The sequence below is a fragment of the Hemicordylus capensis genome, chromosome 2, assembly GCF_027244095.1.
Source record: "Hemicordylus capensis ecotype Gifberg chromosome 2, rHemCap1.1.pri, whole genome shotgun sequence".
NCBI lineage: Eukaryota > Metazoa > Chordata > Lepidosauria > Squamata > Cordylidae > Hemicordylus > Hemicordylus capensis.
Genome location: NC_069658.1, coordinates 234,104,182 through 234,124,557, shown reverse-complemented (window position 1 = coordinate 234,124,557; position 20,376 = coordinate 234,104,182). Strand labels below are relative to the sequence as shown.

Below are 20,376 nucleotides of genomic sequence, written 5' to 3'. Positions count from 1 at the left end.
TGCGGAGAACGGGCAGCAAGGCCTTGGAACCGCCTTGGGATTTTTTTTAGCGAAAGGCGGTATATAAATCTAACAATAAAAATACAAAATAAAAGAGGCAGCGAAGCGGGGATGTGTTACAACGCTTACTCAGACCCGTGTATTCTGCGCACTTGTGCACACTCCGTTGCATTTCTGGGGTTGCTGTACTTTTTCAACTATGAGAGAAATAATTCAAAATGCGAGTGGATCCCTTTCCCCTTCTGCAGCTACCCATCCCTACTTGTCAGACAGACAGGCAGCTATCCAGGGAGTAATACCTGAGAGTGAAGGCACCTCCCAGTAAGGGCATGGCAAGGTTGTTGGTGGACGCAGAACAAGACCTGGGACTATGGGAGGAGAGATGTTAAATAAAACTGGTCTTGTGGTAGCAAGCATGAATTGTCCTCTCTGCTAAGCAGATCTGTCCAGGTTTGCATTTGAATGGGAGACTACATGTGAGCACTGGAAGATGTTCTCTTGGGGATGGGGCTGCTCTGGGAAGAGCAGAAGGTTCCAAGTCCCCTCCGTGGCATCTCCAAGATAGAGCTGAAAGAGAGTCCTGCCTGTCACCTTGGAGAAGCCGATGCCAGTCTGTGCAGACAATACTGAGCTAGATGGACCAGTGGTCTGCCTCAGTATAATGCAGCTTGCTATGTCCCTAAGCCACTGAGGCTGCCGCTGAGTGTGCTACACTGTGCCAGCCACACCCCCTCCACCCGCATCAGCACACCAATGCAGGGGGTGTGGTTGACGCAAGGAGCATGGTTGGTGCTCCGCACGAATGTGTGCCCCTTTGCTCTCTCCTGCCAGTGAAGTGCTTTCTTCATCAGATACCCAGCCAGCAAAGTAATTCGCCGGCTGGGACATGCCTTTTGCCCAGGGGCGGCTGGCATCTTCACTCTGAAATGGAACTTCAGCATCATTAAGAATTCAAGGGTCCCGGCTGTGTGCTCTGCCTTCCCAAGGCTTGCAATTGTTGGGGTTACATCACTTTGATATGTAGGTATAAATGATGCCTTCCTGTCCTCCTGGCACCCAACACTTATTTGTGCACAGATACTGCTCATTCAGGGTCAAAGCTTAACTCCACAATGAAGGGGAGTCTTCATTGTAACAGATTGCAGTGAGTAGGCTGGTGAACTGGGAATAAAAAGCAAGAGATTCTGCATCCATAATCACCCATTTTTTCCCTTCTAAAATACTTTTCAGATGCAAGAATCAAATACCGCAGAGAGAGTAATGTGTTCACTTGGCATGACTTAACAATTCTGTCTAGGTACTTCTTGCTTGAAGAGAGCAACTTATCACAGAGCAAGATCTTTCAGTATTCTGGAAAGCTTTCTTGGAGTACAGAGCAAAGATGGAAGAGGAACACTCAACTCACCCTCAAGCGGGGGAAAAGCCTCTTGCCATCCAGGAGAGGAGCAGTGATGAATTGTTGAAAAGAACCGTGCAGAAGATGCTGGGCGAGGACACCACCAGCTCAGCTGCAAAGCGCCAGAGACTCAGGCAGTTCTGCTACCAGGAGGCCGAGGGCCCCCGAGAGATTTGCAGCCGAATTCACAGCCTTTGCTGTCAGTGGCTGAAGCCAGAAAGTCACACAAAAGCTCAGATCCTGGACCTGGTGATTCTGGAGCAGTTCCTGACTGTCCTGCCCCCAGAGATGGAGAGCTGGGTCAGAGAATGTGGAGCAGAGACCAGTTCCCAGGCGGTGGCCCTGGCAGAAGGTTTCCTCTTGAGCCAGGCCGAGGCCAAGAAGCAGGAAGAGCAGCAGGTGAGTGTGTCTCACACTCGTGATGAGTGTGTTTCATCATGGTAGCCCCAAGGGGCTGAAAATATGTACAACCCTATCTTGGCAATCAGAATTGGAAGCCCAATTGGAAGGGGGACATTTCAGGAAGGTCTTTCCCAAGCTGCTTTCTTTTGACTACACCATTTCTTGATGATGATTTTGAAATATTGATATCCTATCTTTTGATTATCCAGAAATTAGCTAACAAATTGGATTAGAAGAACTATACAATTAATAGAAATGGGGTGGGGGACAAGCAAGAAACGGTGTCCACTGCTCCTTGAGCCACAAAATCTACTTCTGTCTTCATCCACAAGGCAGCCCATAAAGGATCAGACAAAATTAAGGCAATGTCATCCACGTATAAAGTGATCCTATGTTCAATATTGTTAACAGTTAAGCCCTTGATATGTTGATTACGTCTAATGGTTTGGGCCAAAGTTTCTATGGAAAGTACAAATAACCACAGCGAAAGTGAACATCCCTGATTTGTGCCTTCGTAATTCTAAATAGCTTAGAGTCCCAAGAATGTATTTGAATAACAGCATAGGTCTCACTGTAGAGTTGCTTAATGATATTGATAAATCCTGTTCTACTAGCTTTATCAAGTAAGGCCATTGCAACCGATCAAAGGCCTTAAACACATCTAAAGTAAGTACAGGCAAAGGAGTGTTACTTATTTTGCTATAATTTACACAATTCAGTATACAATGAATTGGATCATCAATCTGCCTTCCCTTTCCAAAGCCTGTCTGTTCCTGGACCTAGTGATCCTGGAGCAGTTTCTGATCATCCTGCCCACAGAGATGGAGAGCTGGATCAGAATATGTGGAGCAGAGACCAGTTCCCAGGCGGTGGCCCTAGCAGAAGGTTTCCTCCTGAGCCAGGCAGAGGAGAAGACGCAGGACGAGCAGCAGCAGTTACAACTGTATTTTACCTTGTCATTCCATTTTGGTCTTGTGGTAACAAACATGAATTGTCCCCTTTGCTAAGCAGCTTCCACCCTGGCTTGTAGTTATTTATTTATTTATTTACCGCATTTTTATACCGTCCCAACCCAAGGTCTCAGGGCGGTTCACAACAAACAAAAACAAAACATTAAAATCAATTAAATACTAATTTTTTAAAAAAACAAACCAATAAACAATCCAAAAGTTAAAAAGCTAAAGGCCTTGGTAAAAAGATGAGTCTTTAGACACGTTTTAAAAGCTGCTAGAGATGGGGAGACTCTTATTCCCACGGGAAGCACGCTCCAAAGTCTCAGGGTGGCAACAGAGAAGGCCTGTCCCTGGGTGGCCACCAGACGACATAAAGGTAGCCACAGACGAGCCTCCCCTGATGTACACAGTGGGTGATGGGGATCATGCAGAAGAAGACGCTCTCTTAAGTACAGTGGGCCTAAGCTGTTTAGGGCTTTATAGGTTATAACCAGCACTTTGTATTTTGCCCGGAAACTTATTGGCAACCAGTGCAACTCCTGTAATATAGGAGTAATATGGTCTCTTCAAGATGATCCGGAGACCAACCTGGCTGCCGCATTTTGTACTAATTGTAGTTTCCGGACTACGTACAAAGGCAGCCCCACATAGAGCGCATTGCAGTAATCAAGTCTGGAGGTTACCAGAAAGTGTACTACTGTTTTGAGATCATGAACCTCAAGAAACGGACGCAGCTGGCGCATCAACCGAAGCTGATAGAAAGCGCTTCTGGCCACTGCCTCAACCTAGGGAACCAGGGAAAGGTGTGGATCCAGAAGCACTCCCAGACTGCGTACCTGTTCCTTCTGAGGAAGTGTGACCCCATCTAGAACAGGTAGTTCATTATCGCTTCCTGAGTGACAACCCCGCACAATAAGTACCTCCAACTTGTCTGGATTCAGTCTCAGTTTGTTATCCCTCATCAAGCCCATTACGGCTTCCAAGCAGGCATTCAGGGAGGATATGCCTTCTCCTGATTATGTTGACATGGAGAAATAGATTTGGGTGTCATCACCATACTGATAACACCCAGCACCAAATCTCCAGACGATCTCTCCCAACGGTTTCATGTAGATATTAAAAAGCATTGGAGACAGTATGGAGCCCTGAGGGACCCCATATAAAAGCTCAGATTTTGAAGAGCAAGTCTTCAAGCGACACCATCTGGAATCTGCCAGAAAGGTAGGAGCGGAACCACTGCAAAGCAGTGCCTCCCACCCCCAACTCCCTCAGACGTTCCAGAAGGATACTATGAGTGTTGAAAGCCTCTGAGAGATCCAAAAGGAGCAACAGAGTCACACTTCCTCTGTCAATTCCCAATTGGAGATCATCCATCAGGCCGACCAAGGCAGTCTCCACCCCATAGCCTGTCCGAAAACCAGTTTGAAATGGGTTTAGATAGTCATAAGGGCAAAAGCAGTTCTGGGTATAAACTTGTCTTAATTCCCCCTCCCCAATCCCTTTCTGGGCTTCACGCTGTTCTTTCAGGGCCAGAGGGTGTCAAAAGTGGATCCTGATTTCTCTGCGGAGGAGAAGGCTGCCTCCGATGGCAGCAAGAGACCACCGTTCAAGTGGCTTGTGGAAGAGAGAGGAGGAGGAGGTGCCACCTCGCTAGGTAAGAAGTAATGAGCCAGCGTGGAGTGCTGGTTAGAGTGCTGGACTAGGACCAGGGAGACCCGCATTCAAATCCCCATTCAGCAATGAAACTAGCTGGGTGACTCTGGGCCAGTCACTTCTCTCTCAGCCTAACCTACTTCACAGGGTTGTTGTGAAAGAGAAACTCAAGTATGTAGTACACCGCTCTGGGCTCCTTGGAGGAAGAGCGGGATATAAATGTAATAATAATAATTAATAATAATAATAATAATAAATCTGCGGAAAGGGTTGTTTTTAAGGAGACCGCCTGCTGATTTCATGGCCCAACCTTCTTCCCTAGAAGAAGGCTTCCAAGGCCAGAGCACCCAAGGAGGATTAAGGGGGTATATTTGAACTTGGTCTCTTTCACTGTACCTGAAATCTGGGGCTGCTTTGACAATTTGCTGGGTAAGGGGTCCCTTGGTGAACTTGTCAGCCTGCAGCTGAAAGGTTTGTTTCCAAGGAGGCTTCCTATGGATCTCTTCCTCTCCCTTCTTCCCTGGACAATACAGAGCAGCAGCTTCCTTGGAGAGAGGAATGCGGAAGAATTAAGAGAATGTATTTTAACTTGGTTTCTTTCTCTTGTGTGTACCTGAAATCTGTGGGCTGCTCTTGCATTCTAGATGAGACTTTGTTTGTGGGGAAAATATTTCGGCAGCAGCTGGAAATGTCTTTATCTCCTTTTAATATTGTCCGTTTTTAGTTCTTGTACTGTGGCTGTCTGAATCTGTATTTATTATTCTGCCCTTTTTTTCCAGGTTTTAAAAAAAATGATTAAAATGTGGTGGCTGTTTGACTGAAAGGCAGGGTAGAGAAATAGAAATAATACATAAAACAAGCCAACACAAGAAAGGCCTCAGGCATCATTTTGGTCCCCTTCACAGGTGGTAGAATCCCACTGACTCTCAATTCTGGGCCTTCTTCTCTTTGTGGTGGAGCAGAAACAGTCTCAGTGCAGCTGGACAAGGTAAGGGAAGGATCATGCAGGAGGGAAATGGGGTGCAGTATTTCTTTGGGCCTGAAAGAATCTGCATTTTCCCCTTGCCTCACCTTTCCTGTGTTGTACTGCTACCTCCTCGTCTCTGAGGAGAAAAAGTTTCCTCCTTCTTCCAGGATCCAGTGATCTTTGAGGAGGTAGCTGTGAATTTCTCAGAGGAGGAGTGGGCTCTGTTGGATCCAGACGAAAGGGCTCTGCACAGAGAAGTCATGGAGGAAACCTGTGGACACCTGGCCTCTCTGGGTAAGGCTCCTCCCTCCCTTTGCTGCTATTGCTGACCTGATGGGCTGTGATCAAGAATATTGTTGGCTCTTCCGTGTCTCTTGCATGCACAAATATATGATTACCACTTTTTCATTACAATATACATACTCAAGCCTTCTTCAAATGTTATGAGCACCCTAGGCACTCACAGGTACAGTGGGCAAAAGTGAGGAGGAAGTCCCGCCACCCCACTGTCAATCACCCCCTTGCGACAACGATCACGGTTATGGCACTGTTTGTCTGAAGGGGGCACATGCTGTGAGCATGATCACAGCAAGTCTGTGAGCTGCAAGCTTGTTGGTTCCAGATTGCAGCTCACAGATTCATCCTGATGGTGCTTATGGGGCTACCCCCTTCAGACACACAGCACCGTAACTCTGATCGTTGGCACAATGAGGTGGTGCTCATAATGTTGGAAGAGGGCGTTCGATTTCCATAATCTTCAACATAACACATAGAGCAATCTTTCAATTCAGGGGGGGAAATAGTATTCATAGGCATTTTCTATTGAGACTTTCAGTAATCAACTAACGGCTTCCATCACACAAATCCTTGAACTCTGTCCACCTGGTTAATTCTGCTATTTGTCCCACTTTATCAATCCATTCTTTTATTGGAGGAGAACATGCAGTCCTCCAATTAGTAGCAATGATCATGTTTGTTTGTTTGTTTGTTTGTTTCTTGTTCAATTTTTATACTGCCTTTCGTAAGGCATTCCAGGGCAGTTTACAAAAGTTAAAATACAATAAAACTCCATAAAAAGCAAATTTTAAAATATTAAAATCAGTTCAACAGACCATAAAATTAAAATAGACAATTTTAACAAGCTGAGAAAGCTTGGGCGAAAAGATGGGTTTTCAGGTGTTGTTTTTTTAAAAATTGCCAGAAATGGGGAGGATCGTATCTCAGCAGGGAGCGCATTACACAATCTCAGGGCAGTGACCGAGAAGGCCCGTCTCTGTGTAGCCATCAAACGAGTTGGCGGTAACTGGAGACGGACCTCCTCAGATGACCTCAATGGGTGGTGGGGCTCGTAGTGAAGAAGACACTCTCTTAAATACCCAGGGCTGAAGCCATTTAAGGCTTTACAAGTTACTAGCCGACCCGCACAGAGTATCTGTACGCTTTGGGGCCGGCTGTTTTCCCCTCCCTCTCCTTCCTGCCCCGGTCTCTCCTCTCTCCCCGCCCCCCCCCCAGTCCCACACTCTCTTGCCCTCCCCCCTTCCGTTCCCCCCTCCCCCCCCCACAGAGCCTTACCGGGCTGCAGGCAGCCAAAAAGGGCCCCGCCACCGCCATTCCTCCTCTCGGACGGCGAACAGGGAAGCCCCACCACCCGATTCCTTCCTGCCCCAGGCTGCAACAGATGAAGGGCCTGCACCCCACCACCCGTTCCCCACTCACCCCTGCTGGCACCACCAGGGCTAGTCTGTCCTGCTGCCTCCGCCTCCCGCCTCCTCCCAGCCCAGGCCACTGCCGCGACGGTCGCAGCTGTGGCCAGGCTAGGCCTGTGGCCACTGCCACCTCCTTGCAGCGGCCGGGCCACCCAGGCCAATAACCAGCGTGGGGGGAGCTCACGCGCAGCGGCGATCCTCTTGGACTGAAGGGTTTCTGCTCTTTATTACATTCCTTGGCCCAGCCTGGCTTGGTTTAATTAATTAATTAATTAATTAATTATTACTTTTATACCGCCCTTCCAAAAGGCTCAGGGCGGTTTACATTAAAACACCATTAAAATCAGTTAATAATTAAAACAAAAATTATAAAAGCATAGAACAATGATTAACAATTACAAACATCGTAAAACAGCAATCAAATAGTCAGAACAATTTAAAAACAAGTTTTTAAACGTCGAGAAAGCCTGATTCCCAAAGATTAGATTTGCGAACAGAGATTACTGAATCCGTCATTGCATTGGGTCACCCAGGTTCAACATATAACTATGCTGTTTTCTAGGAGGCGTTTCAAAAATTCAGAGCTTGACTGCCTCTCCTGTTCCTTGCACTGACTCACTTGTTCCAGAGCCCAAATTAGTTGTGCCAGCCTAGCCGTGAGCTTGGGCATGGATTTCCTTTCCATCTTGTCGCACTTGATATGTGAGAGGTCTCTCAGGAGGAACAGGCTGGGAATGTCTGGTGGATATTTTATTCATTCATCATATTTATATACCGCCCTGTGTAGAATCTCAGGATGGTTGACAATTTAACCAGACATCAATTAAAACCTAAAAATCATGTAAAAGAAAATTTAAATTGCCATGAATAGAAATTTAAAACTTTAAAACATCATTAACTAAAAGCCTGATGAAACAGATATGTTTTCAAAACCCATTTAAAAACAACCAGAGATGGGGAGATTCTGATGTCATTTGGGAGTGTGTTCCAGAGCCCTGAACAACCCCTAGAGAAACAACAATAACAACAAATATTTATATACTATTTTTCAACAAAAGGTTCCAAAGCAGTTTACATAGAGAATTAATTAATTAATTAATTAATAAGAATCCCTGTCCCCAAAAGGCTCACAATCTAAAAAGAAACATGGTAGACACCAGCAACAGTCACTGGAGGTACTGTGCTGGGGGTGGATAGGGCCAGTTACTCTCCCCCTGCTAAATAGAGAATCACCACGTTAAAAGGTGCCTTTTTGCCCAATTAGCAGGGGAGCGGGTGCAACCTCAACGGGACCTCCTTCTGCATGATCCCCACTGCACATTAAGGTCATCTGAGGAGGTCCATCTCCAGCTATCTCAGAGGTGGGCTTTCAGAGGCAACTCAGAGGTGGGCTTTCTCTGTAGCTGCTCCTGGGCTGTGGAATGCACTCCCGGCAGAAAATCGTAATTTGAACTCATTGTTGACCTTCAGGAGAGCCCTCAAAACCTACCTGTTGGCCTGGCCACCCAGGGTTTTAAAATTGATTTAAATGTTTTTAATCTGTTGTAACCTGGTTTTCCAGGATTATTAAACTGTTTTGAATATTTTAACAGATTAATTGTTTTATGGTGTATTATAATCTTTTTGTGTTTTGTTTTGTTTTAATGTAAACCGCCCTGAGCCATTTTTGGAAGGGCGGTATTGAAATCGAATGAATGAATGAATGAATGATCTTAATAGGCACTGGGGTTCATGAAGAAGCAGGCGCTCTCTCAAATACTGGTATGGGTAACTGAATGGGGGAGATTATCGTGATGGATTGTTTGTGTCGAAACTATGGGGCTGGGAAAGCTTTTGTAATACCAGGTTTCTTGGAATTTACAGCAGAAGAAGCTGCCGTTGGTCCTACTACTACTACCACCATTTATTTCCTGCTTTTTAATAAAAATGTTCTAAAAATGGTTATTTCCTCCAAGATCTCTTTATTTGAAAAGAGGGAGGGAAACATCACAGCTGCAAGGAAGGAATCTCACGGGAAGGGATTTAAGAACCACTGAGACAGTTGGTCTGTATTAGCAATTGAAGATGGTTATTTTATACTGAAACTGCTTTTGCTTTAACCTATAACTTCTGGTTATTGATACTTTATTTTTTGAGCAAATAAAGAGGTCTTGGTGGAAAGAACTGTTTGGAAGTTAATATGCTCATACCATCACCAACTTGTCAACTTGTTCTAAAACTGGTTTTCACGGGGTGGGGGGAAAGGTTGCTCCATTTTGTCTTCTCTGACCAGCAAAGATCCTCCAAGATGTGAAGCAGAGGCCTTCTCTGGCCTTGTTATCTGAGATTTTCCCTCTGGAGGTCAACCTCAGCCTTTATTTATATACCACCTGATATGTATATCCCTTGGTGGTGTACATAATTTCTCCCTCACTGGTAGACTTTGTTCTTGCAGGAGTTGGACGGGAGTGTGAGAGAGATTGTGAACCTCAGAGACAGAAAACAGAAGCAAACTATTTGTGGGTGAAGAAATCTGCTGCTGCCAAATGCTCTGACATCCATAAAATTCCTGTCCAAAGAAAGGATTGCAAAAGAAGCACACTTAATAAATGTCCTAAATGGGCAACAACATTAAACAGTAGCTCATATCAAATAATGCATATAGGTGAGAAGAAATACGAATGCACAGAGTGCGGAAAGAGCTTCAATCGCAGATCACACCTCGCTTCCCATGAAAGAATCCACACAGGGGAGAAACTGTATCAGTGCTCTGTCTGTGGGAAGAGCTTCTATGAGAGCTCAGCTCTTACTCGCCATCAAAGAATCCACACGGGGGAGAAACCATATCAGTGCTCTGACTGTAGGAAGAGCTTCTGCCAGAGCTCACAGCTTATTCGACATCAAAGAATCCACACAGGAGTGAAACCATATCATTGCTCAGTGTGTGGGAAGTGCTTCAGTCGTCGTGAAGAGCAAATTCACCATGAAAGACTCCACACAGGGGAGAAACTGTTACAGTGCTCAGAATGTGGAAAGGGCTTCAGGTGCAGATCACACCTTGCTTCCCATCAAAGAATCCACACAGGGGAGAAACCATACCAGTGCTCTGTCTGTGGGAAGAGCTTCTACATTAATTCAAATCTTATTCGCCATCAAAGAATCCACACAGGTGTGAAACCATACCACTGCTCAGTGTGTGGGAAGAGCTTCAGTCGACGAGAAGATCAGATTTACCATGAAAGAATCCACACAGGAGAGAAACCACATCAATGCTCAGAATGTGGAAAGAGCTTCAGCAAGAACTCACAGCTTACTGCCCATCAGAGAATCCACACAGACTTGAAACCATATAAGTGTTCTGTGTGTGGGAAGAGATTCAGCCAGAATGATGAGCTTATCTACCATCAAAGAATCCACACAACAGAGAAATCATATCAATGCTCGATGTGTGGAAAGAGTTTCAGGTTGAACTCAAACCTTACTCGCCATCAAAGAATCCACACAGGAGTGAAACCATATAAATGTTCTCTGTGTGGAAAGGGCTTCAGTCGTCGTGAAGAGCAAATTCACCATGAAAGAATCCACACAGGGGAGAAAGTATTACAATGCTCAGAATGTGGAAAGGGCTTCAGGTGCAGATCACACCTTGCTTCCCATCAAAGAATCCACACAGGGGAGAAACCATACCAGTGCTCTGTCTGTGGGAAGAGCTTCTACATTAATTCAAATCTTATTCGCCATCAAAGAATCCACACAGGTGTGAAACCATACCACTGCTCAGTGTGTGGGAAGAGCTTCAGTCGGCGAGAAGATCAGATTTACCATGAAAGAATCCACACAGGAGAGAAACCATATCAATGCTCAGACTGTGGAAAGAGCTTCAACAAGAACTCACAGCTTACTGCCCATCAGAGAATCCACACAGACTTGAAACCATGTAAATGTTCTGTGTGTGGGAGGAGATTCAGCCAGAATGATGAGCTTATCTACCACCAAAGGATCCACACAATAGAGAAACCATATCAGTGCTCAATGTGTGGAAAGAGTTTCAGGTTGAACACAAACCTTACTCGCCATCAAAGAATCCACACAGGAGTGAAACCATATAAATGTTCTCTGTGTGGAAAGGGCTTCAGTCGGCGTGAAGATCAAATTTACCATGAAAGAATCCATACAGGGGAGAAACCACATTAATGCTCAGAATGTGGAAAGAGCTTCTGTCGAAGACAAGCCTTTTCTGCCCATCAAAGACTCCACACAGGGGAGAAACCATATCCATGCTTAGAATGTGGAAAAGGTTTTTCCATGAGCTCCAGTCTTAATCAACATCTAAGAATTCACAGAGGGGAGAAACCATATCAATTTTCAATGTGTAGAAAGATTTTCAGGTCCCTTTCAAACCTAAACAAACATCAAAACATCCACATATAGGAGAGACCATTGCAGTACTCTGAAATTGTCAGCCTCTCTGGCAACAACTTATCTCTGCTCTCAGAACAGTAAAGCACCTACTTTGATCTTTAAGTAGTAAAGATATCTGCCCCAAGGGGCCATTTCAAGTAAGGTGTGGGCATATGTTCTTCAGTCATATGTTCTTCAGTCAGGAGCCTGGCTGTGCCTTTGGTCTGTTCTAATGGAAGAGACGCCTCTTTATTAAGATGTCTCTCCCAATCTGCCAGTGTAGGACCCTAATACAGAACTGGTTCTGTTTCACTCCAGAGAAAAGCAAGCCCCTGACTTTGCAGACTCTTGTTTGCTCTCCACCCCATCTGCAAACTCATGGGTGGGCTGGCTGCAAGCCTACATGATCAGCAGACGGGTAGCGGGCAGTTGTGGGGTGCCTGGTGGCAGTGCAGTGCAGACTGGCGGCACGGCCACCACCTGAGGGACATTGGCGGGGTGGGCAGTGGTGGAGGACCAAACTTTGGACCAGAAGTCCGGTCCGAAGAGTACCACTGACTATATTGTAACATGTACAGATGGGGGGACAGATTGGAGAAAAGAAAAGAGAGAGATCTTCAGTCCTAGCTAGAATCACTCACTTCTCTTTCCAAAACACATTTCAGCTGCAAGAATGTAATATTATTATTATTATTATTATTGTAATGTGTTGCATTGGTAAGACTTAATAGCCCCACTTGTCTGAGCAGTTTCTGCTTCAAGAGAGAACCTTACCAAAGAAGGAAGGGGATCTTTCAGAATTCCTGGAAGTTGCCTTGGAGCACAGAGCAAAGATGTAAGGGGGCCACTCAGCCAGCCCTAAAACTGAAGCCAGAAGAGGCCCTCTTGCCAACCAAGCTGAGAGCAATGAGGAATTCTGGGAAAGTACCATGCCAGGGACATAGCAAGGTTGGATTGGGCCCAGAGATGGGATTTTAAAATGCCCCCCCCCCTCAAAGTCCAAGGTCTCCACACACCCCAGGCCCCCAGGGATTTAAGTGATATTTCAAAATATGTATGCTGCCTGGAAATACATTTCACTGAATGCACACACACACACACACTTCACAATATACGCTGATATACATTGAATACTATATATTTGTGCTACTTTTAATGCCTAGAACACACTAGAAACACTAATTATTAAAATGGGCCCCTCGCTGCAGATTAGCAAAGGAGACTTTCAACCATGCAGTGTGATTCTATGTACAGTGAGGGAAATAAGTATTTGATCCCCTGCTGATTTTGTCCGTTTGCCCCCTGACACAGAAATGACCAGGCTATAATTGGAATGGTAGGTTTATTGTAGCTGTGAGAGACAGAATAACAACAAACAAACCCTCAAAAGCCCAGTGCCCAAAAGTCAGCAATGGATTTGCATTGTAGTGAGGGAAATAAGTATTCAATCCCCTATCAACCAGCAAGATTTCAGGCTCCCAGGTGTCTTTTCACTATATGCAGGTAACGAGCTGAGATGAGGAACACCCTCTGTAAGGGAGTGCTCCTAATCCCAGCTTGTTACAGTACCTGTATAAAAGACACCTGTCCATAAAAGCAAGCAATCACTCAGCTTCCAAACTCACCACCATGCCCAAGACCAAAGAGCTGTCGAAGGATGTCAGGGACAAGGTTGTAGACCTGCACAAGGCTGGACTGGGCTACAAGACTATCGCCAAGCAGCTTGGTGAGAAGGTGACTACAGTTGGCACGATAACTCGCAAATGGAAGTTTGATTCCAGGAGGTTTTTCACACGGGGCGTTAACACACATCTCCTCTGGAATGGAGGTGCTGCATTCTCATGTTGGCCAGATTTACCCTGAAGTCTCTGCATGTTATTGGGGAGCAGTTCACACACAAGAAAAATAAAATAAAAGCACAACACATGCTTCATAGTTCTCACTCAGACCTTCTGTGTTGCAAAACAAGTTGAACCTAAGTGCATTTATAAATGAATAAATAAATATAATATAATATTGTTTGTTCCAGAAGTTTTTGTAATTTTCTGCCATGAAACAAGCCACTTATAGGACTTTTTAGATTGCGTTTTTTAAGCCAGCAAATTTTCCAATCTGTTTTAAATTAAATATTCAGAGACTTCTCAGTCTGCCCCCACCATATTAAAGCCCTATGACAAGCAGATCCCTATATATGGGTGGGGGGGAAATCACAAAAAGGAATTGACATTCTACCTGGCAAAGGCTGGGCTGGCTGGCCTGGGCAGAGGGTCTGCAGAGAACTCTGGTGGCCACTCTGCCTGCCTCTCTTCCTTCGGCACTGGAGTTCAGGGAGAGAAGGCTGCTTAGATTGCAGGCCAGGAGAACAAACAGGGGACTGGCTGAGTGAGGGGCCTTGGGGCTGGGCAGGTGGGCAATGGGGAGACATGTGACGTGTCTGGGGGGCCCGTCAAAGCAGCAGGCCCCCAGACGACTGTGTCCCCTTGCCCATATTTCCACCTATGCACCATGCAGAAGATGCTGGGTGTGGACACCTCCAGCCCAAATGTACAACACCAGTTCTTCAGGCAATTCTGCTACCAGGAGGCCGAAGGGCCCCGAGAGGTTTACAGCCAACTCCACAGCCTTTGCAGTCAGTGGCTGAAGCCAGGAAAGCACACAAAGATGCAGATCCTGGACTTGGTGATCCTGGAGCAGTTCCTGACCGTCCTCCCCCCGGAGATGGAGAGCTGGGTCAGAGAATGCAGAGCAGAGACCAATTCCCTGGCAGAAGGCTTCCTCCTGAGCCAGGCAGAGGCCAAGAGGCAGGAAAAGCTGCAGGTAAGTGCATCTTTTTCAGCCTGGTATCTTCCAGGAACTGAAAATGTGCTATCCTGGAAATCCCCATTTCCACCCCAATTTTTTTTTGGGGGGGGGGTCACTGGATAAGTGTGGAACGTTCTAGGAAGGGCTGTTCCATGCTCATTTCTTTTATCTCCACCATATATTGGTGATGATTTTGAAATATTGATATCCCCCATTTTGATTAGCGTAGTTAACAAAATGCATTAAAACAACTATATATTTATTCATTCATTCATTCAATTTTTATACCGTCCTTCCAAAATGGCTCAGGGCAGTTTACAAGTAACTATAGAATTGCTTGTTTATACCTGTTCATAAAAAAAAAAAAACCAGCAGAAATGAAGGGAGGGAAAACCAAAATCACAGCAGCGGCAAAATCTGCCACTTTTATCAGCCAGAATTGTAAACTGTGTTGCTTCCCTTGAAAATAAAGCTGCCTCTGCCTTGTGCCTGAAAACCAAAAGAGATGGCGCAGCAGAGGGGACCTCCCTGGGACCAGAGTTCCTCTGTCTTGGAGCCACTGCTGAGAAGGCTCTGTTCTGGCAACCTTAGACCAAGGATTTTAAATTATTTTTCAGGCAGGGGGCACGTTGGCAAAAACCCTTCAGTGTGAGAACCATTTGCCACTGTGCTGACCTCCAAACACTACTGTGTTTCCCTCAGTGCCTGGAGGGCTCTTCAAGAGAGATGCAGCCTTCTCTTAGGAGCTCTATGGAGAAAGTGCTGGGAAGGGCTATGCCTCTTTTTGCACATCATCACCTTCTCTCTTCCTAGCTGGGATGCAGCTATAATTGAGCTTATGAGTTCAAAGAACCCAGGGCCCCCAGCTCTGAGGCCAACCCAGATCCACCCCTCCCTATTTTCTTCATTATCTCCCTCACGCCAAGGGGCCACTAGGGGGATAAAGGTGAATAGGGCCCCCTCTCCCCTAGCTACGGCCCTGGGGGTGCTGAGTTTTGCCCCTGGAGGAGCCCCCGAGCAGAAGTCGCCTGCAAAAGTGAGATGTGCACGCCGCCTGAGCCAACCGCTGCCTCGACCCACATCCCTGTTTATTTATATCTATATGACAAAATTTATATACCACTTTTCCACTGAAGTTCCCAAAGTGTTTACATAGAAAGAAAGAAATCAGCAAATAAATATATAAATGGGCGCCCTATCCCCAAAGGGCTTGCAAATCTATGTAAACCGCTTCGGGAACTTTTGTTGAAAGGTGTGATTTAAATATTAGTTGTATTTGTATTCTCTGAAGCAGTGGGGAATTCCCCCAAATCCGTAGTAAAAGCTGGGATTGGCAGTGGAGTAGATATTCCATCCTCCAAGGTCACTGGACCCTGAAAGAAGAAAAGAACATTTTCTCCTTAAACTTAGTGGAGTGATTGATGGAGGCAGGAACACGGGTGGAGGATGGCCTGCGGTGGCCCATGTCCAGCGGCCCCCCCTCGCCCCACCCCTGCATCTGATGACAGATGTGGGCGGTTAGCCACGCCCTCCGCATCTGACGTCAGACACAGGGGGGCGTAGTCTAGCTCCCCAACAGGGCTGTGCGGCCCCGTTTGGGAGCTAGATTGGGGCCAGTGCTGCACTTGCAGTGCAGCCAGAAGCAACTGTCCCTGCCTTTAAGGCAGGGAGAGCTGCTCCTAGCCAAGCTGCAAACTCGGCGCTGGCCAATTAACTCCCGAATGGAGCCACGTGGCCCCATTCAGGAGCTAAACCATGCCCCCCCCCCGTCTGACATCAAATGCAAGGGGAGTGTCAGGGCCACAGGGCACGGCCCCTGAGGGGTGACGGCCCGGGTTCTTTGAACCTGGTCACCCAATGGTGGCTAGCCCCTGGGCAAGAAAGATGAGGTAGCTGGGAGTTCTCCTGCAGAGCCCAAAGCCCTCTCACTGGCCTTCTACGTCTTCTTAGAGGGTGACTTGAACAGTCAAAACTGAGGGAGGGGGGCAGATCCTTCAAGGCCCAGGAAGATATGTAGGGGACAGACAGAGGGCCCCAGGCTGTGGCCACCTGCATGATCTCTTCCCCTATCTGGGCCAACTGCACAGAGGCTGCTTCATCGTGAAGAGGAGAAGGCCTAGAATGAGGAGCCAGTTTGAGTTTGCCCCCCGTGAAGGAGACCGAAAAGGACAAAACAGATCTGTTTGTTGCCTGGCCCAAATCCATCCATTTTAACCCAAGGTTAAAATGTGCATCATTAATCCTCAGTCTGGGCATGCAAGCTGCTGCTCTTGTATCTTCCAGGGAAGAAGGGAGGGGAAGTAATCAGCAGACAGCCTCCTTGGAAACAACATTTCAGCTGCAGATGGGCAAGTTCACCCTGTTCTTCCCTACCCAGCAAGATGGCACTTCCTTCAGTCTCTTGCACAAGCCACGTGAACAGCAGGCTCTCTCTGGGATCCAATCGAGACTTCTCTGCCTTGGAGAAATCAGGATCTGCTATTATTGATGGCCTTGGACCCTACAAGAACAGCATGGGTCCCAGAGAGGGAATGGGGAACGGGATTAAGAAGTGATTTACACTCGGTCTTGACAAAGTTTCTTTGGATCTAAGAGCCAGCCCCCAAACATACAGAGCCTGTGGCAAAATCTGTGTAAAGGTAAAGTGCTGTCAAGTCAGTGTCGACTCCTGGCGACCACAGAGCCATGTGGTTTTCTTGGGTCGAATACAGGTACTCTGGATGAATTGAAGCAGATCCATTGTAAATTAGCAAAGGGTATATGTATATGTCAAATATTTATATATACCCCTTTTTGACAAAAGTTCCCAACAGGGCCTATTTTAACTGGGTGTCTTAGATATACGAATATGACGAATATTTATATACTGCTTTTCAACAGAAGTTCCCAAAGCGGTTTACACAGATATATAGCAATAAATTAAAATGGCTCCCATTCCCCAAAGGGTTCACAATCTAAAAAAGAAACACAAGATGGACACCAGCAACAGCCACTGGAGGAATGCTGTGCTGGGGATGGATAGGGCCAGTTGCTCTCCCCCTGCTCAGTAAAGAGAATCGCCACTTTAGAAAGGTGCCTCTTTGCTCAGTTAGCAGGTATGTTTACTTGGCTGGCTGATTCTAGTTCTGTCTGTAGCCAGACCATAGTGGAGTTTAGATGCCATGTTGAACAGACCAATATTAGAGCTCCACAGGGGAAGGTACTGGCCAAGCAGTTTCAAGTCTGATAACTGGATTATGATTGGCTCGTGCGGGCTGAGGATTCTGAGGAGAGGAAGTGGATTTTTTGAGGGATCAGTGCCTCGGGAAAGTGTCCGAGGGAGCTCAGAAGAGAATCTGAGAAGCACTGAGGGGGCATGGTGGCCCAGGGAGGAGAGTGTGAGGGCAGACACACTGGAGCTGATCAACGGGGAAGGCTGAAAGGAAGCAGGTTGTGTGGCTCCAATCAGGAAGCTGATGTAATGATGGAAAGAGTAGGAAATGAAGTCACTTTATTCTGGGGTTTTATTCAATGGCTCCAGGGAAGAAAGGGGATCTGGTTTGTGGGTTCAATAGGGAATTGAATTAAGGCCTGCCATTTAACCAACCCCTTCAGTATATTATTTACTAGGAGGTGAAGCCCATCATTGACCGGGCAAGGTCATTTTGCATTTTTAAAAGTTTTTACAGCTTTCCCCCAGCATATTCCGGGGTAAAAAGTAGTGGATTCAGCTACTGTAAGTGGTGAGATTGTGTATGCAAAATGTGGTATCTCTGGGTAATTGGGAAGTGTGACTTTATTTTGCACAAACAAATCCACAAAGAAACACTTCAAAATTTATAACAGATACACATTTTATGTGTATAAGTAAGATAAATGTTTTTATTAATGTGCTTGCTAAGGGGAAATAAAAGAACAAATCTGTAGGGTGTCAATGTCAAACAGCTATATATATAATTCTTCTAAACGTACCCATCACTAATCCCATACGTGGCAGCTCTCGTGAGAGTTTGTGAGCAGCTGCCTGGGGGATAGTGATGGGGACGGACGGGGGAGAAAATGCTGGCGGCAGCCGGTCAGCCAGAGGGAAAGTGCCAGCTGGCTGGCAAGGGAAAGGGAAACGTCCAGGCTGGCCCACAACAGAAAGCACCACCAGTGAGCGGGGAGGGGAGAGAAGGGAAGTGCTGGTCAGGCAGGCCAGCGAGAAAAGGGATAAGGGCGGGGAGGGGGGAAGCGCCTGCTAGGCCAGTGGCTGGGCGGGGAGGACGGAGGGAGGGAAAGTAGCATGGGAAGAGTAGAACAGACTGGGGATGAAGGGGGGAATGAACTAGGGGCATAGATGCTCTGCTCCAGATCAGCTAGTGTTTTTTTTTTATTGAATAATGTTCCATCCGTTGAGAACAGTAACCCTTAGAATCTAATCATTATATTCAGAATTTCTTCTTTAATACAAAAAAACCAAAAACAAATCAAGCCTTTCCTCAAGCATATTCCAGTGTAAAAAGTAGTTCATTCAGCTAATTTCAGTGGCAGATTGTGTACACAAAATTTGGCATCTGTAGTTATTCATGAAGTATGACTTTCTGTCACACAAACACACCCACAGACTCCTCAAAATATATAAAAGCTTCCCCTCTTTTTCTTCTGCACCTTTTTCAGTCTGTAAATAGGAAAATGTCATTCTGGGATTGCTCCAAAACACCTTAGGGGATCCAGTCTCCCACAGCCTATCTCTTCCTGCTTTCATTTGGGGATGATGATGAGGAAGAAATGGAACTTGGAGAGACTGGAGAAATCCTTGTATATCATAAAGGGGCAAAAAATTTCCTTTGTTTGAGAGTAGGGAAGGAGTCAGCTTTGGAAGAGAAGACCTACTTCCACTCAGAAACCATGTTCCATCTAGCACATGGATGGCCCAATTAGGTCCAGGCTCCAAAATTACCTAGGAGCACCTCTGGTTTCGGCCAATCATTTATCTGACCAATAAGAGAGCCACCATGGCATAGAGGTTAGAGTGACAGTCCAGGACTAGGACTGGGGAGACCCAGGTTCAAAATTACCCTCAGCCATGAAACTCACTGGGTAACTCTAGGCCAGTCACTTATCACTCAGCCTAACTTACCTCACAGAATTATTGTCAGGACAAACATAAACCATGTACACCATTCTGGATCCCTCAGATGAAGAGTGGAATATAAATGTTAAAAATAAATCTTGCAGCCATCCATCAGAGATGCTGTAGCAGTTACCTGCACGGAGGGTTGGACCGGACTAGAAAACCTCTCTAAGACCCCTTGCCCCCTTCCAACACTAAATGTCTAAGATAAGAAAACCTCCTGCAGTGGGAGGGCACCCTAAACCCCTAGGCCCTTTTTCTTCTGATCAAGATGCAAGGCAACATCTGTTGGTTGCAGAAACATTGGGCAGGACCAAAACCTTGAGGCTTTTTGCATCCCCAAATCCAGGTCTATAGGAGGATAGCTGGTCTTGTGGTAGCAAGCATGAATTGTCCCCTTTGCTAAGCAGGTCTGCCCTGGTTTGCACTTGAATGGGAGACTACATGTGAGCACTGTAAGAGATATTCCCCTTAGGGGATGGGGCTGCTCTGGGAAGAGCACATCTGCTTGCATGCATGCAGAAGGTTCCAAGTTCCTTCCCTGGCAACTCCAAGATAGGGCTGAGAGAGACTCCAGCCTGCAACCTTGGAGAAGCTGCTGCCAGTCTGTGAGGACAATACTGAGCTGGATGGATCAATGGTCTGACTCAATATATGACAATTTCTTATGTTCCTATGTTACAGAAGGATTCTAACTCAGAAAGGGGATTGTTCCCCTCGCTCTCCATCCCACCCTTTTAATTATGTGTATAGCTTGTTTGTTTGTTTGTTTAGCATGTATATCTCACTTCTCCTCCAAGCAGTTCCGGACGGTGTAAAAGGTTCTTTTTATCTTCACATCAAGCCCGTGAGGTAGGTTAGGCTCCAGGTAACCTCTCTTTGAAAATTTCGAGCAAAGGGGACTCCTGGGTCCGGACTCCTGGGAGCTCTGCCGAGACCCAGCTCCTGCCTCGTTCTCTTCTCCTCCTCCTCCTTCATCATCTCCCTCTAGCTAGCAGAAGCCTTGAAATCCGCGCTGCGTT

The 20,376-nt window shown here is 46.3% G+C and overlaps 1 pseudogene; it reads left to right on the top strand.

The window, feature by feature from the left end:
- Nucleotides 1-20,376, top strand: part of LOC128343846 (zinc finger protein 850-like) — a 46,199-nt pseudogene that overhangs the window by 708 nt on the left and 25,115 nt on the right.